At 32.6% G+C, this 23,020-nt stretch overlaps 1 long non-coding RNA gene and 1 other non-coding gene across 2 annotated transcripts; both read left to right on the top strand.

Annotated features, from left to right (window-relative positions):
- Positions 1 to 7,177: 7,177 nt before the first annotated feature.
- LOC140175821 (uncharacterized) lies at positions 7,178 to 8,452 on the top strand. Its single transcript, XR_011866491.1, has 2 exons — positions 7,178 to 7,411; positions 7,504 to 8,452. It is a non-coding gene; the product is annotated as an uncharacterized lncRNA (long non-coding RNA).
- A 1,050-nt stretch (positions 8,453 to 9,502) lies between these two features.
- Positions 9,503 to 9,609, top strand: LOC112719135 (small nucleolar RNA R71). Its single transcript, XR_003161450.1, has one exon. It is a non-coding gene; the product is annotated as a small nucleolar RNA R71 (small nucleolar RNA).
- The last annotated feature ends 13,411 nt before the right edge of the window (positions 9,610 to 23,020 follow it).

Raw genomic sequence — 23,020 nt, 5'->3', positions numbered from 1 at the left:
ATAAAAGAATATCGATTATATAAGTCAAAGACGTCATAATGCCTATCATGTATTATTATTATATCTAGAACATTTACACTTAAATTTCTATTGATCACTTTATTCAAAGTTATTAAGTCTTTTTCTACCTGCATGACTAACTTTTATTTAAGAGAAATGTTAGAAAATTGTTAAAATTTATTATTTTTTAATTATTAGTTAATTATAAATATTTAAAAATATAAATTAAAAATATAATATTAAATTATTAAACTAAAAGAATTGAATTAATAGTTAAAAATAATTGCCAAAAAAAAAATTCTGAATTCTGTGGTTCTCGAGTAGCATTTCTCATTATTTATTTCGTCCCCTTAATTGGCTGCTCTATTAATCTTCTCAGGTCATGTTTAAATAACCTAAAATCAAATTTCATATCATTGTGGGGCTATGATCAAAATATCAAAATTTTACAAATCACAAATCATAGTGCGAATGTTATCAGATTTAGTTCGAATTGATTGATTTCTTAAAAATAGATCTCAAATAATTCAGATTTTTGCTTATATATTTTTCTGAATCAAACTTGCACCATAATATAAACCTACGAGTACGGCACCTGTATAGACCTGGACATATATATGTTTGAATTGCTCCCCTGCATCAATGCTAGAGAAAATTGTGTGATTTTTAATGCAGGTTAAAAAATTTTAATACGAAAAAAATGTAAATTTTTGTTGGAAATAAAATTTTTTGTTGTATATATATATATATATATATATATACAAGTGGGTGAACGTTGTAAATACAACAAGTGTAACATGTAGGTCACGTGCTGATTTAGCACGCATACAGCGTGATGAACACGTGGCCCAATTTGCAGCAACACGCACTTTGCATGCTGTCCACGTGACGAACATCAAGCCAACACGTACTCTGCGTGTTGATGAACATGTGTCAGGCATGCAAGCAACACGCATACTGCGTGTTGGACACGTGTCAAATGCTGGTTGGATGGTTTTGCAACACAGAATATGCGAGGTAACTCCTCTACCTATAAAAACTGAAGCTCGTTACTATTTTACTGCATTGCGATAGAGGTATTTTTTTGTATTGTTGGTGTGATGGAGGGAACTGCAAATACAGTGGTTTACCACAATGATGAGATTATACAAAATATATATGAGGGCGTGAGCTTTGCTTATGAGAGTACATTTTCGTTTGTGGTTCCGTGCACTATAACATTTGTGGAACTACAATACGGGCTCTGTCAGAGCATAGAGAATGGTATTTTAAAGAGGGTGAGCAACATTCTCTACTGGAGTCCGGTTGTCGTATTTGGCGGCCTAATATAGTTTGAGGTTATGCCGATCGTTAACGAAACAAGTATTCAGCGGATGTCTCATATTCATCAGCAAACTCAGGTGAAATATCCAAGGATTGAGTTGTATGTTGAGTTTGAACATATAACTGCGGATGAGGTTCAACATGATCCAAATGTGCAAGATGACAGAACTAAAGCGTACGAAGTAATGAACAATGATAGCAATGAGGAGTTCGAAGCTACATATGAAGCCAGTGACGAGGACGAGGACAGCAATAGGAAAGGTGAGGCAGTTGCGAAAACTTTAGTGGTTTCACCCACAATTAGTCAACCGATGGACATTCCACCTTTTATGTGTAACTTGGAACTTGACGCCATGCATGCACTGGAATTTTCTGAATATGCGAACATAGGTATGTGAGCAGTGGGTAGTATGTTTTCTTAATTTTGTTCTGACAGATCGATGAGCAATAATTTATTCTTTTTATAGGTGTTGTTGATCCTGAGAACGAGTAGTTCAGGATCAGAATGGAATACGGTTTTAGAAAATCAGTCATTGCGGCAATTCGGAGTTATATTATCTCCAAATGAATCGATTACGTTGTTTAAGAATCCGAGCCACAAAAATTCTGTGCAAAATGCAAGACTTATGGACGTGGGTGCGATTGGCTTATCCGAGCTAGCTTGATATAGAAGAAAGCTTGTTGGGAGATTCAGAGATACAATGGGAGGCACACGTGTTCTATAGGAACGATCTCACAGGATCACTCTAAGTTGGACTTGAACACGATTGTTGAGGCTATGAAGCCATAGATTGAAGCCGACCCAACCATAAAGGTGAAATCTATAATTGGGAAAATTCAGATAAGATTCAACGATACTATTAGTTACCGAAATGCATGATTGGCAAAGCAGAAGTAGGTATCCAAAGTTTTTGGTGGATGCGAAGAATCCTACCAAACTTTGCCGTTATGATCAAGAGGGATGGCCTGTGTATGCAAGGGATGACTGTGCATACCCGTACTGGTGAACTACTCAGTCGCAAGATGTCATTCGACACACTCGAATGAAAGCAACGGCCCTATCGTGTCACACACATCAAAATGGGCATGTAGTTCGACTGGGGTGATAATGTCAATGTATGGCCGCCAGACAAACTACAAAATATTACATGCGCTAAGTTAGATTATTAATACCATAAATTATTCTTATAAATTAATATAGATACTGACCTCATCCATGTAATTTATATCGTGCCTAATAGACGCCACACTCCTCGACATCCACGCTTTGGTTCGTGGATGATAACTCCACCTACAATACACAAAATTATAACAGAGTTTAAATTACATATTGCCAATAAAACATAAATAAAATACGAGTCAAATTCCAATAAATTATGTACTATTACCTGCATGCAACCAGTACATTAGCTGGTGCAAGCTGCTGTCTTGGAATGGACGCAAGAAATGACATTCGCTCCCACGCCCAAACAAACAACAAATTAAGTGGGTGTCCATCTCCTTGCAATCGTATCACGATTCATGGCATAGTGACCTATAAAGATGTGCTCTCAACTCTAATTGCTGATCTACTAAAAAATTGGAGCAGTGGTAGGTACTTTGCATGGGCATATGCCGTCGACTTATCCGTGAAGAGGGTGGTTCCTAGCAGACAGAAGATGTGACACCTAACGTATTGCTGGACAGACTCCCAAGTTGTCTGTCTCTAATATGGTAAACCCAAGCCAGCTTTATGTAACTTTAGATGAATTACTCACAACGAGTTCGCTGCCGAAAATCGCCATGTCTAGTTGACCAAGAAGTCCTTACTGCTATTGGTCCAAACAGTTACAACCTCTCCATCAAGTGGTAGGCCAAATATGTGTAACACGTTCTCCATTGTTACTGTAATCTCACCAGCTGGCAATATGAAAAAATGAGTCTCCTGCCTCCACCTTTTCACAAGAGCAAATAACAACGCGGAATATCCTCTGATCTGTCACACTCTCGAAACATAGTAGAATCCTGTTGTTTGTAAGGTCTGGTCAACCGTCGGATGCCACTTCTCCGATGGATCAAGTTTACGCGGCAAAAGATTCTTGTTAACCTGGTATAAGACAACTGAAAACAGAAAATAAAAAATAATTTTATAATTGTCTAAAATTTAAAATCAAAATTAAATCCAAAAAATAAATAAAAATAACTACATAAAATTCGAAAAACTAATACAAAAATAATTACAGATAATTTGTGTTAGAGTTAATAATATTTATTCAAATTAATAAAATACAAATTACAATAAAATAAAAAACATTAAAACAAAAATTAAAAATAATTATATAAGATAAAAAAATTAAAACATAAATTAAAAATAATTATATTAAATACTAAACTTTAAATTAACAAAGATAATAAACTTACTACATTAAGTTGTCCAAATAATTAATGTGTTCTACTGCATCAGTATAATTACGAACCATAGTTATTAAACACACTACTTACTCTCACTCTCACCAAAACTCACCTTCTTTAGTCGCCTTTTTTCACTTTCAATCTCTTTCAATCACCTTCTATAAATTTTGAAATGGGAAATGAAAAACGAGAAATGAGATGTTGAAGCAACAACAAATTTTTTCCTCCCCTTTTAAAGGCACCATTATGCCGTTGCAGCATAATAGTTCCTAGAGCATGCCTGTTGGGTGCATAGAGACCAGCTGAAATAGTGGTCAACACGTAGAGTGCGTGTTGTCCGTTGCTCGACGCATGATGAGGATGTCTGAAAATTAAATGAATTATCAGAATCTTCAATACGCAGGGTGCGTATTACGTGCAACGTGACACATGGCGACTAATCACACGCAAAGGTGTCTCAAAACCAAGCGAGGAATCTCTGCTTTTTTAACATACAGAATACGTGTTGTTTTTCTGCTTGACACATAGCAAATTTCTGCTGAAAATACCTCAAAATTCTGCATAAAATTTCTAGAAATACAACACACTAGGTACATATTGTGTCAGTCTCCAAATAACAATATTCAACAAAAACTACTATATATTTATTTATATAAAAAATAATTTCGGTCTAATGCAAGACACAATAACAGTTCAATAAATTATTATGTCGTTTTGCTTAGAATATTATTGTTCCCACTAGTCATCATGCATGTTCTATATCCACGTCTTCTTTTCTTTTGGTACACAAATTTGTATATGGAAATTAATTGAATCAAGACAATAATAATTGTTTCAGTTCATGCTAAACTCGAAATAGAATTGTAAATTTCACTGTTCAACTAAAGCTGAATGCATGAGAGTTCATTTTCAGAACTCGCACTTATTAATTTTAGGTCCAGCTAGTAACCTATTCAACATGGTTTATATATGTGTGTATCATAAGTCGCTATTTTAGCTTTTGTGATTGTCTAAAACACCAACACAATTTTTCATGTGGGACATTGCCATATTCAGTGTCTTATTTTATATATATGATTATTATTTATTAATAATGCATGGAACTCTCTTTACACTACAACACTTGTAACATTTTGATACATCCACAATAATAAGGTAAAATTGTTAGTGATATCATGTTTGCAATTTTAAGAAATGAATTATTAAAATTTTTTTTCCATAAAAAAGCATTTGAAATTCTAAAATAATATTATAACTCGATTTTAATTATCATTTATTATTTTTAACTTATAACCAATGACTTTATTAGTTATCATTATCGATTTGTTGACCAAAAGATCTTAACATTAATATTATTCATCAATCTAACGTCTAAATAATAAAGTATATTTTTTAACTCATTTGAATTGGTTTAGTAGTTAACTCATTAGTTTATTTAAGTAAGTATTCAAAATTTAAATTTCATCTTATACATACAATAACCTAATGGCTAGAACGAGACTCATTTTTGAAAAAGTAAAAAATCATGAACTAAATAAAAAATACTTACATTATAAATTCATAAACCAAACAGAGCTCCTAACCTTCAACAGTGGAGGTTTAATGACTCATGATAAAGAAAAAACTAATCCTAATTATGAGAAATGGTATATAATCTGATGCTCTCTTCTGTGAACCTTGTTCACTTATTTATATCCTAAGTTCTATCTAGAATTCGAATTCAAAAACTCAATCTAATCTTATCTTTAAAGGATAAGATAGATAATTATCTACTTAAATTCAAATCAATCTTAACAATAATTCAAATCTAATTTAGAAATAAATCCTAACAACTAAATCTTTATCTCTCTAGAAGGAATTAATAATAACTAATCTCTTAAATCTTGAATCTTCGGATGAGATTAACGCTTCTCATGATTTGTATAATTGAAATTAGGTCTTAACAAGTGTTGCATCCTGGGAGTTGAGGCTTAGGAACGGCAGGCGTACTCCTTCAACTTAGACATTGGCCCAAATCGGTAGTTTAAATTCTGGCCGCCGAGCTTGAAGAACTGGCCGCCGAGCATGTGTGCCATTTAAGGAGGGTCGCAGGGAGTGTGAGCTGGCTGCCGGGTGTGTGTGATGGGCCGCCGAGCGTCCATACTGAAGGCTGGACATCTGGTTTTTATGCTCTTTGGGTCTGGATAGGCCTTCTTTGGATCGTTTTTGTGTTTTCTTTAAAAAGGCTTTAATCATTGATTACTTTGAAAACAAAAACTCTTGAAAATACAATAGTACTAACACAACTCTAAATATTTGAATAGATTTGAAATTTTACTAAAAACATAAGAAATTTGATTTAAATCTAAGAAAACAAATGAAAAAGAAACCTAAAAACTATTAAAGATGCCTAGGCATCACAACACTAACTTAAGACTTTACTTGTCCTCAAGAAAAAAAAAAGTAAATAGAGTTTATCTTAACGAAAAGAATTGAAAAGTTTGAAAATTTAATTTCAAAAAGTGGGATTTATGATAATCCTTGTGATTATATTCGAGCTTCTCTTATCTTTGATGAATCTCGCGTACTTAGAATTTGAGAATTTTTGAAAACTTAAGTTCGAATTGTATTATGAGAATTTTTTTTGCCTTATATGACTTGAAGGCAGTTATTTCACATTCTAATTCGAAAAAGGATCAATGAGGCTTTTGACTCTAAGTGTTCTGTCACAAGGCAGCTCTTAATAGGTTTTCAATTGATAATCCCAGGCCAGTTGACCCAAATTATAGAGTGATAAAGCACCCTACGCATCTAATTACCCAAGTCTCTCCTTGACACAATCACACTACAAACACATAACTGAAAAATTATTGATCCATACATTGATGCCCAGAGCCTCCTTGGACTCTAAATGTTTTGTCTCAAAGCGACTCTTAATGCGGGCTTTCAATCGACAATCTCGGGCCAGTTGACTAAAGTTATCGGGTAATAAAGCACCCCTTGGATTTATTTGCTCAAATCTCTCCTTGAAACACAAACATCACAGGAACATAACTGGGCCCTAGTCACTGGTGCTCAAAACCTTATCATTTTTTATTATTTTGATCTTTTCAGACTCTTGTTTTTTTCATTGCTTCAAGGAATTGATCTGAATTCTCATAATACTTTTTTCAGAACTTTGTTTTTAGAGAGTTCCCTTCCTTTTTTACAAAATTCAAATATCTTAAGTTCATCAAATATAACCACATATTTTTTAGCACCACCACTTTTGTTTTGAATTATTCAATTTTTTTATTAAGATATTCTCCATACAACTGATCACTGGAGGAGCAATCATACAAGTTTAAGTATTAAAAAAAAAGCAAAGTAAACAAAGAATGCAATTTATGCAAGGAAAAAGAAACAAAGTAAAATGAAAACAAAAGGAAAAAGATATAACTAACCACCAGAAAAGAGAATTCATCTTATCCAAAACACTTACTCATCCTCACTACTTTTCTAGTCCTCGGTCTCAATTATCACTTCCTACATTCGGGCATGCCACACTTGTTATCTCTCAAGTTCTTCTTGTATTTTTCTCTCAGTTTCCTCTGCCCTCTCAAGTTATGTAAATTTGACTTGAAGCTCTGGATAGCACATAACTTGTTGGGGATGTGAAATGTGTGCAGCCATACAGAGATAGTTGAGTTTAGCTATTGTTTTCAGCTAGTGTCGTTAGGTGTTCAGCTGGAACTATTGGAATTTCTTATAGAATTGTTGCAAGTCAATCACTTGAGCTTGAGATTGACTAGTCCTTGCTTGAAATTCTAGTGCAGGAGGAGGAGGAGACTCTGGTGCGTGAGGAGAAGGAGGACGAGAATGTTGTTGTGGTTCTTCCATTTGGTCCGCACAGATGTGCCTTCTTGCGGCCCTTTCCATCACTGCCTTAGTAATTGGCCTTTCAAGCTTGACAGGAATGCCTTCTTCAATGGATACTCCGGTCGCTTGGCAGAGCCAGTGAATGATGTCCGAAAATCCAAGTTTTATCCTTGATGTCTTGTTTTTTGCGATGACACTTATGTAGTAGAGGATGAGCTCCTCTACCCTCACTTCTTCTCCCCTCATAATGGAAAAGATGAGGACAATCATCTCCACTGTTACTTCTGAATGGTTGAAAGTTAGGGTTATATTATGTTGGATAAACCCAACCATCCTTTAGCAACATGAATGAGTTGAGTTCTTTTGAGTTGGATTGCCTCTCCACTTACTCTAAACTTTCACTACATCTCCGAGACACATATATCTTAGAGAATTTTTCCCAACCTTTTTTTACCAATCATCTTTATCCCACAGTCATAATAGTCATCCCCCAAGTTGTGAAATTAAAGAGGAATGTGGAGGACTCTTCGGACGTTTTTAGAGCCAAAATCAATACTTTTACCTCTTACATAGCACTTGAACGGAGGTTTTTGAGCTACGTCCTCTGTTGTCCTCCATGCATTTCCATAGAACTCTCGTACTAATGTAGCTCCCATTTGTTCTTGAGGGTACGCCAAAATCTTCCACTTTCTCTTTGTTGGTTTGGTTGGAATCTTCGGATATTCTCTGGTTTTCAAATCAAAATTTACTTTTGGATTGATTGACTTGTTTATCAACTATTGATTGTATTTTTCTTAATAAAGTTAAGAACAAAATCGGTGAGTGTCATATGAAAGGGTGGCCGGTTCCTTACCCTTTCTCTTTTTGAACAATAACATCTTTGGAATGATATTTCACACTACACAGAATGCTATCCAACACCAAATTTAAAATTTAAATGCGGGTTGAGAATGAAGTATGAACTAAATGGAAGAAGAGGAGTGTGTAATTTGGTGTGTGGTGTGAGTGATGATTTATGTGTGCATTTATAGTGAAACAAGAAGTGGAGTATGTGGCTATAGATACATGAATTAGTGTGTGGTATGCATGTTTTATAGAGAGAATCAACGAAAAATAAGAGCTATAGGTCAAGGTTCCAATTGTTGAGAGTTGAAATTATGAAGCAAAAGATAGTGTGTTCATGCATGTGAAAATATGACAAGGGCAGAGTTTAGGGAAGATAAATGTGCATGCATGCTAGATATGTAGTTAAAGTGATATGTCGTGAATGCATGGTGCTAACTCTTATTCATGGTGATAACTCTTAAAAGAAATCAGAAGCTTTAAATATGCAAGCAACTATCAAGATCTAAGCATAATTGAAAATAGGGAAAGCGATGCGCCGAGCGTTCAATGATTAGTTTGCTCCCCTGGGAGCTTGCCTTTGCCAAATGCCGGGTTTTCAAGATGGCCGCCGGGTGTGGCTTCTCTTTTAGCACATGGAGACCAGGCTTCCAAGATGGCCGCCGAGCATTCAACACCCCCTTTTCTTGATAAACTAAATAGAAAAAATTAAAAATAAATGCAATAAGAGAAAAAAAGGAATACAATTGTGGAATGCTTATAAGAAAAAGACAAAAATACTAACCGTGGTTGGGTTGTCTCCTAGCAAGTGCTCTTTTAACTTCATTAGCTTGATGTTTGAGTCTTCTAGGTTGGGAATCGAATTGTCTCACAACACTTTTGAGTGTTGTCCTCCATTAAGTATGCATCATTCATCTCCTCGTTGATTCAGTTTTTTAGAGTGATAGCCTCGCCTTCCCTCCTAAGATTATTAGTTGTCACTACTATCACTGCCAATGCCTCTTCAGATGTCCTTTTTTGTAATGAACCTCCAATCGATGAATCAATCGTCGTTCTTGAGACTTGGGAGACTCCATTATAAAAGAATTGGATTAGAAGCCACTCGGGTAGATCATGGTGTGGACACCCTCCGAAAATTTTTTTGTATCTCTCCCATGTTTCATGGAATGATTCACTCTCTTTTTGGGAAAAGGAAGCGATGTCTTTCCTTAATCGGACTAAACTTTTATTATCTTCTGTCGTTATTTCTTTCTCTTCTCCTTGCATGCACAAACACATAAAGAGATCAAACGTACCTTATGGAATAAAAGAATAAAGAAAGAAGGAAGAATTGAGCATAATATAGAAAAAGAAAAACTAAAAGAAAACAAAATAAAATAAAACAACATCTAATTTAATGATTTAATGGACATATGTTGTCAATCCCAATTATTCTCCGGCAACGGCACAAAAAACTTGATAAGAAAAAACTAATGCTCATGGATACTGGCAAGTGCACCAAATCGTTCAAGTAATATCGTGGTGAGTGGATATCATTCCCATGAGGATTAACGGATTGAAGCAAGCAATGTCTAATTAAATCTCTAAGAAAGAAAAGAACGGTGAAGAAGAGAATGGGAGAATGCTTTGAAGTTGGAAGAAAATCAATAGATGAGAATGTTGAAGGCCTCGAAGGTGGTTGATTCTTGGAAGAATAATGCTTATGCTTTCTTATTTATTTCATGCAAAAATCTTTTCACAGCAAATGATTTATAATCAAATCACAATCCTTTAGTAATTTAATTTCTCTAAACCTAATTAATCGCCAATTCCTTGGTCAAATAATCAAGAGAAGAGGTAAAAAACGGTTTCTATTTTAAGCCACATAATCTTCAAAAACTATCATTAGCTAAATTATGTCACTTATTCAAGACTAGCTCTAGATAATTGAAGATTATGATATGAGTTTCAAGCTAATTTCAAAATTAATTTTTCCATATGTAATACTAGAATCTAAGACAAAATTAGAATATTTCCTAATAGTTCTAACCATTAGTGATGAAGGACGAAATTCATTCTTGAAAAAATAAAGAAGTATGAATTAAATAAAGAAAACACTTACATTATCAATCCGTAAAGCAAAAAGAGCTCCTAACCTTCAACAGTGAAGGTTTAGTGGCTCATGATAAAAAAGAAACTAATCCTAAATGATGAGAAATGGTGTATGATCTAATGCTCTCTTCTGTGAACCTTGTTCACTTATTTATATTCTAAGTTCTATCTAGAATTCAAATTCAAAAACTCAATCTAATTTTATCTTTTGAAGGATAAGATAAATAATAACCTACTCAAATTCAAATCAAATCATAATAACAATTCAAATCTAATCTAGAAATAAATTCTAACAATTAAATCTTTATCTTTCTAGAAAGAATTAAAGATAACTAATCTCTTGAATCTTAAATTTTCGGATGAGATTAAAGTTTCTCATGATTTATATTTTTAAAATTGGGCCTTAACAAGTGTTGCATACTGGGAGTTGAGGCTTAGAAACGCCAGCCGTGCTCCTTCAAATTTGGGTGTTGGCCCAATTGGCAGTTTAAGGAATTCTTTTTTCCAGGCTTGGGGAACTGGCCGCCGGACGTGTGTGCCATTTAAGAAGGGCCGCCGGGCGTGTGTGCTGGCGGTTGGGATTGTGTGCTGGGCCGCCGGTCATCCCTGTTGAAGGTTGGGTGTTCGGTTTTTATGCTTTTTGGGTCTGGTTGGGTCTTTTTTTTTTTTTTACCATTTTTGTGTTTTCTTTAAAAATGCTTTAATCATTGATTACTTTGAGAACAAAAACTTCTAAAAACACAATAATACTAATACAACTCTAAATACTTGATTAATTTTAAAATTCCACTAGAAAACATAAGAAATTTGATTTAAAATCTAAGAAAACAAATGAAAAAGAAACCTAAAACTACTAAAGATGCCTAGGCATTAAAACCCTTAAATAGATTTCAGATCTGCACTAGATTAATCTTTGACTTGCAACAAAAAGATATTCATCAAGTTCTGCAAATGACATCTCATCTTATATTTCTATGCTCTTATTTCTAACATTCTATATTATTACAAAAATATTATTTTTATACTAAAATTAGCCATCAATATATTTATATATAGATATGTGTGGTTAATTTATTTTCAATGTGTATTTATATTTCAACATATATTTTATACTAGTGACTGATTTTAATATACATATAGCATGATTGATATTATTATACCTCTTAAACAATTGTTGACGTAAGCGTTGAAATATCTTTTACAAGTACACTCTCAACTATTCTCAATTCTGCTCCGACCAAAACCATTGAACAGCTCCCGACGAAGAACTCTTTAACCGAATTATAGCTCGGGGTCACTACTTTGCTTCGACTACATGCTTTAAGAGAAAATATTCAAACAAACTACATCTTCGACTAGTTATACATTAGGAAAAATATTACCAACATTGGAAGAGTACTTAAAATAAATTTTGTCCTTTAACATAAATGTGATTACACATGCTTGATGCATGGTAATATATAACATGTTAAAAAGTAATGCAATTTTTTGAACCATGTAGCTTAATTGCGTACTGTGTTTGATCTTTTACCATCTTAATCATTATTCATTTGTTGTTTAACTTAAGAATGATTCTGATATTTTACCTTTTATGATTCTCTATTTGTTTTTCTAAAACAAAGGAGGATCGATTTGTATGATAAATTCGGGGGTAGAATTGGAAAAAGGCAAAAACGGTTCAATGGTTTAGAAAGTTGTAGTGTTGAAACCACTACGTAACATAATTTACGTGGGCATTCATCTTTTAACTATGTAAAGTAATCTTCCAAAGAGAATTAGTTCTACTTTAATTAAAGCTCTTCAACTAACTTCTAATTTTTGTTATGCATTCTCTCACGTTTTGAACAATTAAATACATGAATACTAAATATGAGCCTAGATTTATAACCAAATCGTAATGGACTGAGATCAGTTTCAGTATATGCAGAAATTAACATACTTGTTTTCTTGTTTCTTATAATATCAATGATAAAAGAGAAAATATAATCTGCTATCACCAACTATCATTGATTCCTACTCTTAAGTCTTATTAATTATTGTGATGTTGCATGGCGGCAAGATTGGCATGCTTCCTATCCCTTTGAGTGAAAATTTGGGAACTTGTAATAGAAAAGGGAGAGGAAAAGCTGAAGTAATAGAAGTGCAAAATATAAAAAATTTGGGTAAGTTAGTTATAATCAAAGATGTTTTAACTTTTATATGTACCATATGTCTAAGATTGTGGCATAGAAAATTAATGCTCTTCGAAGGAGAATTTATTCATTTATTTATTTATCTATTTATTTATTTATTTGGGTCATGAGGAGAATTTATTTATTTATTTTGGGGTATAAAATAATTGATGAGCGAAAACTAATGATCACGTATGCTGGTAAGTATACCAAATCGTTCAAGTAATATCACGGTGAGTAAATATCATTCCTACGATAATTAAAGGATTGAGTATGTAAATATATGATTAAATTACTAATTAGATTGATTAAACCTGATTGATGAGGGTTGAAACTATGTCTTGCTTGAAACTTTAAATGCTTAAAAGCTTAAGGAGGCAGTGATGAACATGAGAGTAATTGAGAGAAAATAGTGATTGAGAATGTCAAGAATTTCGGAAATGTTTATTTTTCAAGAAAATTAAATCTTACGTTATCTATTTTGATGCATTCAAAGATCTTTTCACAACAAATAATAATAATTACATTCCAATTCTTTAACAATTCAATTTATCTTTAATTAATCAATCGCCAATCCTTTAGTCAATCGATTAATAAAAGAGGTTTAGCATTGATTTAATTTTAAATAATATTCAAAAGTGGTTCTAGATCGAATTATATGTCACGTATTTAAACTAGTCCTAAACAATTGAGAATTAAGAGAAAGACAACGTTGCACACTCTTTAAACAATTATTTCTAGTCAAATAAAAAAGTCATGATAAAAGTTTCAAGCTGTAATTTTAATATTAAATTTTTTAAAATAATAAACAGAATTCAAAATAGAGTTAGAATATTTTTTAATGCTTCTAAACTTTTAAAGAATGAAGAAGGAAAACTCAATTTTAAAAATAGATCAATGCATAACCTTAAAATAAAATAAAACTTAGATTAATAATCCATGAAAACATAATCAGAACTCCTAACTTTTTAACAAAGGAATTAGTAATTCATAGAGAAAGATGAAAAATAAAGATAAAAGAACAGAAGAAGAAGGTGTGGTATCGGATCCAAAGATCCTCTCCTCTTTTCCTGTGAACTACGTTCACTTATTTATATCCTAGGTTTACCTAAAATTCAAATTCAAAAACTAAATCTTTATCTTATCTTTTAGGAAGAATAAGATAACTAATAACAATAATTCATATCCTAATTAAAATCAAATCAAATAAAATTCTATCTTAACAGAATCTTCCATAACTTTGACTGAAATAAAGTTGGATTTTGATTGGTATTGTACTTGAGCTTGTGATGTGGTACGTCAATTTATTGAGGGCTTCAAGTGTTGCATGCCTAGGCTTGGCGTGGCACGCCAACTCTTGGCTTCATTGGGTGTTACATGCCCTTGGAATTGCGTTACGTACCAACTTATTAGGTTTCGAAGGCATTGCATGCCCTTGGTGGCGTTGCACGCCACTTGGTTCTTCCTTGAGAGCGTTACATGCCCTTTGCTGGTGTGGCACGCCAATTTCTTAGTTTCTGGAGCATTACATGACAACTTTCTTCTTTTTTTGGGTGCTGTTTTTGCGAGTTTAAAGATGATAGTTGTGCATGGTTCAAACTAAATATCCATTATAGACATATGCATATCATTTTAAAATTCTAGATGTTGGCTTTTCAATGCCACTTAAATTATCTCATTTGGACCTCTATAGCTCAAGTTATGATCACTCGAGTGTGAAGAGGTTAGGATTAACAGTATTTGTAAATTAATTACTTTTTAGTTGAAAATATAACCTGAATCCACAATAATTCCAAAAAATTCCAAATTTATAATTAGTAATGAAAACTTCATTTAAAATATAAAAACATATAAAAACTTTAATTTAAATAATAATACCAAACTTAAAATTTTATTTGTTCTCAAGCAAAAGAAAAAAAAAGGTTAAACTTAATGAAGAAGAATTGAATCTCTTTGTATGTTAATGTCCAACTCAATAGTGGAATTTTTTCAATAATTTCTTTGATCATAAACCGTCTTCTCTTATCGTAATAAATCTTGAAATCTTGAGAATCAAGAACTTTCACGACTCAAATTCGGATAGTATTATATTATGAGGTTTCTCTTAAACTTATTTGATCTTTAAAATCATTTACTTTATATTTTTAATTGGAAGAGATGTCCAAAGTGTTAACTCTAAATGTTTTGTCTTAAGGCAGTTCTTGATGTGGGGTTTCAATTGATAATTCTGGAGTAGTTGGTCTAAGTTACTGGATAATAAAACACTCTTCGGATTTATTAATTACCCAAATTTTTTTTTGACACAATTGCTCCACAAGCACATAACTAGATTTTTCTTTTCCCAGACATCGATATCCAAAGTCTCTTTGGATTTCTAAATATTTTGTTTCAAAGTAACTCGTTATCACGGACTTTCAATCAATAATCTCGAGCCAATTAACTTAAATTACCGGGTAATTAAGCACTTCTCAAATTTAATCACCCAACTCTTTTCTTAAAACAACAAGCACCACAGACATATATACAAAAATTACTAAAGATGTTAAGGTATCAATAACACCATTCCACCATATATGAGCCAGAGATAATGTAGTGAGAGGAAACATAATAACAGACTTAGCAATAATTATGATTTTATTTTGAGTAATTATCGAAAATTTTAATTTATTTTTTAATTATTTTTTAATATTTAAAAGAGTAAAAAATTTTAAATATATATGTTAATTATTAAAAGTATAAAAAAGATAAAAATAAATAAAAAATATTAAAAGTTAAAAAGATAATTAAAAAATAAATTAGAACTCGTAATTTTCATGAATTTTTATAAATAAAATGTTATTTTAATAATTAAAAGTAGTTTAACAACTAATAACTGAAGATAAATCATCTTAATTGTCTTCTTAAGTTTTGTTAGTATTTAACAACTAAAGGACAATTTAAATAATTTTATCTCTGGATTGTTGATTATATTATCAAATTATTTTTGGTTGTTGAAGTTATAGTTTTTTTAATTAGAATATTGCTTTTCCATATAGTTGATTAAGGATTATGGAGTAATTTAATTTATGATATTATTTTATACATACCTAAAATGTGTAAAATAAAAAAAAATCATAAATTCATGTTAATATTATCTTAATTTATTAACTTTATATTATAATGAATTAAAATATATATGTCAATAATTTAAAATTAAAGTCAAACAAATAAAATCTAAAAAAAATCTCTATAAAATTTGCTATCGATTCTATTATTGATAAATATAGATATTTTAAAGAATATTATATGCTATTTTTTAATCTTTTCTATAAATATACGATACACATTTTAATGTTTATTTATGATAAATTTAAAATTAGATCTTTTAAACGAGGAGTTTAATAAAAGTAATAAGGTGAAGTATTAATTATTATTGAATTTGTAATAACTTTTATCATATGTGAGTTTTATTATCTTAATTTAAGAGTGATTGATATTTTACTTTATTATTTTACTAATTCTCTCATTTTAGATGACTTTGATCTATTTTATTAGTATTAATATTTAGTTTTATAAAAATTTTTTAAATATTCTATGATGTCTATGTTTTTTCTTTCTTTCTCTTACTCTTTCTGTCTCTTTGTTAAAGGTAAAAATTGTATTTATTTTGATAAAATGAGTATATAAAATCTTTAGAATAAATGTCCATTTGTATTCATGATAAATAAAAATCCTGACATTTGTACGCATGATAACCTGAAACTAAAGTTATACCCATAATAGATGCCCTTCGTGGGACAAAAATGCCCTAACTTGGATCTGAACTTGGTTCGTGAGAATCTGATCCTAGGTGACACTCCCTTCCTTATCTTCAATCCCTCTCTCTTTCATTCACACTCTCTCTCTCTCTCTCTCTCTCTCTCTCTCTCTCTCTCTCTCTCTCTCTCTTCACTCTCCAATACCCACTATGACCCCTTCTTCCTCAACACTCTGCTCCCTCCCGGAGGTGACATTGCCGTCACAGGCGTGAGGGCGCTTCCTCGACGAGGATCTGTTGCTGTTCCACTTATGATTCTTCATCATTGTTGCTGTTTCCTCCCTGATGCTTCTTTTGCTGGTTACTTCTTCTTCTCTCTTCTCCGTAACTGTGGTAGTGGTGGAGAAGCTTCTGTTCATGCTGCATGGTTCTTCTGAGAGTTGAGACACTATCTCTGAGACTTCACCTTCTTTTTTGTTGATGATAATGGGGTTGAAAATGGGATGTGGGTTCTTTGATTCAATTTTGTCATCAGGATTTTGAAGAGGAGGCAAAAGGGTGTTCGATTGTGGCTTAAAAATTGGAACTTGATTTCGTTTGGCAATGGGTGTTTCTGATAGGACCTCTTTCACAGATTCTTCCTCTAACACTGGTGGTGGTTGCTGCTATGGTATTTGTTGGTTAAGGTTTGAGTTGGGGAGAGAGGGTGTAAGGTATTGTTGGGAAGTTTGATTATTTTGGTGATATGAATTTTGATTTTGGGTCTGGAATTTGCTGATGCAGCAACCCATATGAAGATTTGAAAAAACAATGCGAGAAGATAATCAAGAAGGAGGAAGAGGAAGAATAGGCAGCAATACATATGTAGGAAGAAAAAGAAACACACCCCATACTTGGTTAGAGACTTGATCTTCGTGCTCTCAAGCTCTCAAGAATAGGTAACTCTTGTTCGTGACCCAATTATCGAATTCATCATCACGCAATTGGGAATCGAAAAAACCGCTCCTTTTCCTATCCCTGTCCCTTTCCCTCCTCTCAAAACCGTTACCAATCATTGATTTCTTCGCGACGGCCCAATTATCAATCTCGTCGGCACGGGAAGGAGCCAATTCGCGGTTCGAATCTCTAAACCCACCATTCCGCCTCGACTCGTCAGAAACCCTAGAGGAACCCCACCTCAAATTGGAGGAATCATCACCACCACCGGAGCTTCTATTGGCGCGGTCACCACCGTAGTTTTTGAAGCCACCGCCAAGACGGTTGCGGTCATGGTCGAGCTCCTCGGCGGTGCGCTGGCGCGGACCGGTGGGGAGCACGATGGGATCTTGGTAGTCGATTTTGGCGGCAGTGAACTCAGCAAGGAAAAAGGTCTGGCCTTTCTTCTTCTTGGGTATTGGGGAGTGAAGAGAAAGAGATTGTGTGTGAGTGAGAGAGAGAGAGAGAGGGGTTGAAGATAAGGGAGGGAGTGCCACCTAAGATTGGATTCCCACGAACCAAACTCAGATCCAAGTCAGGGCACTTTTGTCACACGGAGGGCATCTATCATGGGTATAACTTTAGTTTCAGGCTATCATGGGTACAAATGTCAGCGTTTTCATTTATCATGGGTGCAAATGGTCATTTATTCAAAATCTTTATCAAGACAAGCAAAGGATAAAGTGGAAATTGATCCAAAACATATCAAGAAGAGAGATTTCACTTTGGTCTTTTCACGAAACTCTTTATTTATGGCGTCTGCATATTTCCAAATTTTTTATAATGTTGTTTTATTTCCTTCAAAGATTCACTTATTTTTTGAAATCCATATTTTTTAGATAAGTGTTACAATAAGACTTATCTTTTTTTTTTTTGTTGATTCTATCTTCAGACTTCTTTATACATTTTCAGCCACCATGTCCGAAAAGCTTCAACCTCTTTTTTAATGCTATGGATTTAAAATCTAACAGTTTGCCAAATGAATTTCGAGTGTAGACATGATAAGAAGCAATATTTAATCGATTCCACAACTCCATTGCAACATGCGCAGACAGGTGTTAGGGATAGCAGTAATCTTCGCGTTTAGCTTCTTCCTCACCAGAAGTCCTCGCGATTCATTTTCCAAAGCAAGATCTGTAGTTTTGTTGGACAATCCAACTCCCAAATAGAAGTTTAAAACTCTCTATTCTTGAAATGGTCAGCTAGAAACTTAATTGGGGGATGAAAGATCTGAAAATTCACTTTATATTCTGTACAAACAAAATAAACCCCTTTCTTCTCTTTGCACCACATTAATGTATCTCTTTGTTGTTGTATATGGATTTGCATGATGGGTTGAGCTATCTTTGGAGTAAAAGTGTTATTGCTTAATTACACATTCCATTCACCCGTTCAGTTATCAGTTGAAATATCCACACAAAATTTGGATTGTAATTCTGACACTGTCTCGCCATCAATGTTTTTTGTCTCCCGACTTAGCAATCCTCCAAAATCCTCACATTAGAGTTCCTCCTTAGTCCCTACTCTTCACAAAATACCCTTCTCGATGATTTACTTTCCTTCAAGAAGACTTCTCCTAACCCATGAAAGATTAGTATCTATATTAGCTTTTAGAAAATCAAAGTGCCTGAAGTATTTACTTCTAAACACTTTTGTCACCAGGGGGTTTGATTTAATAATCAGTCTCCAACTTTGCTTTCCTAATATAGCCAAATTAAAGCCTTGAGGTCTTTAAATTCCAAACCTCCTTGTGCCTTTAGTCTACATAGAATATCCCAGCTAATCTATTGTATTTTTCTTTTTTCCTATTTTTGTCCCCACCAGATCAGAATTACATGAGTAATCTCTAAATTTCTTTAATAAATGTTTTAAGAAATTTAAAGCATCCGAAGGTGTAGATAAGAATTGCAGCTCCAACTATTTTAATCATCTCACAACCATTAACTAAGAGTAAGGATTTTTTTTCATTGTTGCAATTTATTTGCCACTTTTTCTTTGACATAGCTAAATATATTTTTCTTGGATTTTTGTATAGTTGTTGGCAAGTCTAAGTATCTATTTTGAATTCCAACATTTGGCACTTGCAACAAATCTACCAACTCTTCTCTATCTTAATTTGGAGTGTTTTTGTTAAAGAATATAGTCGACTTATTCAAGTCTACTGTCCACTAATCTCTCCATATATTCTGTAAAATCTGCATAATATGTTGGCATACACTAGAATTTGCTTTGCTGAAAATAATAGAATCATCGGCAAAAAAACAAGTGGATAATTTTAAGACTGTTACTATTAATCTTCAAACTAATTAGGTCATTACTCTGTTCTCCTCTATAGAGCAGGTAGGATAATCTCTCTGTATAAACAATGAAAAGATAGGAAGAAAGAGGATTTTCTTGACAGATTTCACTTATAGGTTTAAAAAATTTTTTAGGTTGTCCATGCACAGTAACAACATAGGATACAGTAGTAACATATTCCCTCAGCAAATTAATCCGCCAATTATAAAAATCGAATGGTTCAATCACCTTCCAAAACAAATTCTATTCCATTCGATCATAAGCATTACTCATGTCTAATTTCAAAGCCATGTTTCAAACCTCATATCTCTTATTCTTTAGGAAATGCATGCATTCATGTGCAATTAGAACATTGTCATTGGTTAAGATACCTTTTATGAAAGCACTTTGATTATCACACATAATTCTATTCATAATAGGCTACATTTTATGCACTAAGACCTCTGAAATAATCTTAAAAAATATTGAATTAAGACTAATTGGTCGTACCTAAGCCTTAGTTAAAGTATTAGAAATCTTTGGAATTAGGCATATATGAATATAGTTGAAAGATTTTAGCTTTCTACCTCCAGTAAAAAACTTTCTACTGCTTTAATAGTGTCAACTTCAACAATATTCTAGAAAAATTGAAATAATCTTGCCATATACCCATCCTCTCTTGGGAATAAATATGGGTTAATTGAAAAATAGCTCTTTTAATCTCAGCCTTTGTTACTGGTCGTGTGAATACCAGTTGTTCTGACCTGCTACCTTTTTCCTCATAGATGAAATAACTTCCATAGGATCTACAGTGCTAGTCAATTGAAATAGAGTCTCAAAATAAGACTAGGTTATCCTACTTATTCTTTTTGAGTCCGTATGAGTCTCCCCCATTTTATTTTCTAGTTTTTAAATTTTATTGGAATTGTTTTTAATTTGCACCTTTGAATGGAAGAATTTTGTATTTTGATCTCCAGTTTAGTCATTGGACTCTTGCATTTTCCTTCCAATAGCGTTCTTCACACAGATAAGCCTCTGTCGATTCCTCTTCTAGTCCTAGAATTTAAATCTTGTCTACCTGTTCTGTTTTGTTTTTCTCTTTCCCAATTTGCTTTTTTAAATCCTCAATTTGCACCTAGAATTAGATTTATGAAGTTGCTACCATCTATTAGACGATGTTGGCAGCGCTTTAATTTTGTGTGTAGCTGAAACATCGGTGAACCTATTATTTCCTCCCTCCACACATTTTTCACAATATGATTCACCTCATTAACCTCACACTATCATTCTTAAAACCTAAATCTCATTTTAAACTTCTTTTGCTCTACCTCTGAGGATAAAATCAAAAGTCTATGGTTCGAGCCTTGGTCATCAAGATGCCTCACACCTGAGTTGGGATAGTATTCTAGCCAATTTGGAGTTGCTAGAAATTTGTCAAGCCGTTTCCGAATTAAAGCACCCCAAACTACCTATTACACTAATATGGTGTTTGAAAATCCCTTAAAATTCAATTTTTATGGGAACTGAATTCAATTCCAATATTTGAAATAAAAATAATTAAATTAGTTTAGATGGAATTCAATTCAATTCCTTTGTTTTCTCTCAAAATCAATTCCAACCCAAAAAGGTCTGATTTGAAATTTCATTCTATTGAGATTTCACTTAAAACTTAAAATATATAAAATGTCCTTATAATCTAGTTACTTATTCTTAACTTCCTTTACTCACTTTCTCTCAACGTCTCCCACCTTTCAACACACTCTCTCCTTTCTCACCGCCTTTATTCCCTTCCTTTCCCTTTTTTTTCTTCAATTCACTTATTTAATATATATCTATTTTTTTGAAAGGTCTACTATGTAAAAAAATATTCACACGTATAGATTTTATGTGTTTAATTTAGATTAATGACACCAATCATTTGTTAGTCTACTACGTCTGAACATTTTAAGCAAAGTTGTGTCAGTCATGACATCAACAAAAGTGAAATAATTTTGTCTCATTTTAATGACATTAATTAGTTGCTATAATTTGATATTAATAACTAGCTTTTTCTTTACTTGTTATGTCATTAAACCACTCAACAAGTTAGTTCTTAATAGTTCATGTTTGTTTTTTATTTTGATTTATCGTTGAAATCAACCATAGAGAATCATTTAATTTTTTTTATTAATAATAATATTTTTAAATTTAATATTTTTAGATCAATCTAATTTTTATTTTTTTAAAGAGATGAACAAATTTTATTTAAAAAATATAATTTTTTATTATTTCATATAATTTAATAAATAAGTATATTTATTATTTAAATATGATGTTAAATTAATAAAGGATAAATGTGTCCATTATAAAATTTGAATTCATTTGATAAACATTCCAAAATACTGAAATTCAATTAAATTCTATAGTTTTACTAATTCATTTCAAACACTAAAATTCAATTCAATTCTATACCATTAAAATTTTCAAACATATTGTAAGTAAATTTACTCCCTTAATTCATATCCTAGATCCACCAAGCTACTAGAATTGATAAATTGATTGAAGCCTTTATTAGATGATATCGTCTTCATTCTTCTCCTTTCCTTTTCGTTGTAGCACTATAGAATTACCCTCCATTTTTCTTAAAAAGTTCAAGATGACATATTGATATCTTAGTCCCTCCTCACTACTCAAATGAACCTCAATCATCTCCCATTTTATCAGTGTATTACGATTCTCTTAGCTCTAATGTATGAAGAAAGAGTCACAATCAGTTATTGAAATCTGCATATTTAGTTTTCATGCCAACACCAAACTATCTACTGTCCCTTATGAATCAACATACTGCACTCTATTACATCCCAATTTGTTGCATTGTGTCGTCACAAATGAAGAATTCTTTTTTCTCTCACAAAGAAATAATACCTTGGAAGAATGAGATTTATTGACCTCTTGTATTTTATGAACTGTTAAGAATTTTTTTCAAACCCTAACAGTTTCATATCATCATCTTCATAACTCCTCAAGTGTCATCTTTGGGTTGGCACCCTCCCCTCTTATATCTGAGTTGTCTTTTGTAGTACATTATTTTTCTTTTTTATTCTTTGTATTGTCAGCTCACTTCTCCTTTTTTCTCCACTAATCCTGTTATCATTCTCTTCTAATCTACTAGCAAGCTGTTTCAATTTAACTGATTTTTGTTTTTTATTTTTCTCTTTAGATTTTTTTTTCAATTTAAAAACTAGATTTGATAATTTTCTCCAGTTCTGCATCGTTACCATCCTTCTTTCGTTATGCTATTATCACTTTCAAATTTGCCTTGCTGCTTACCTCCTCTATCTCTTTTGTATTACTCCACTATAGATTATGTTTTTGTAGTGCAATAGACTCTAACTTA

The sequence above is a fragment of the Arachis hypogaea genome, chromosome 10 (genome assembly GCF_003086295.3).
Source record: "Arachis hypogaea cultivar Tifrunner chromosome 10, arahy.Tifrunner.gnm2.J5K5, whole genome shotgun sequence".
NCBI classification, from domain to species: domain Eukaryota; kingdom Viridiplantae; phylum Streptophyta; class Magnoliopsida; order Fabales; family Fabaceae; genus Arachis; species Arachis hypogaea.
This window is presented reverse-complemented; position numbering and strand designations above follow the sequence as displayed.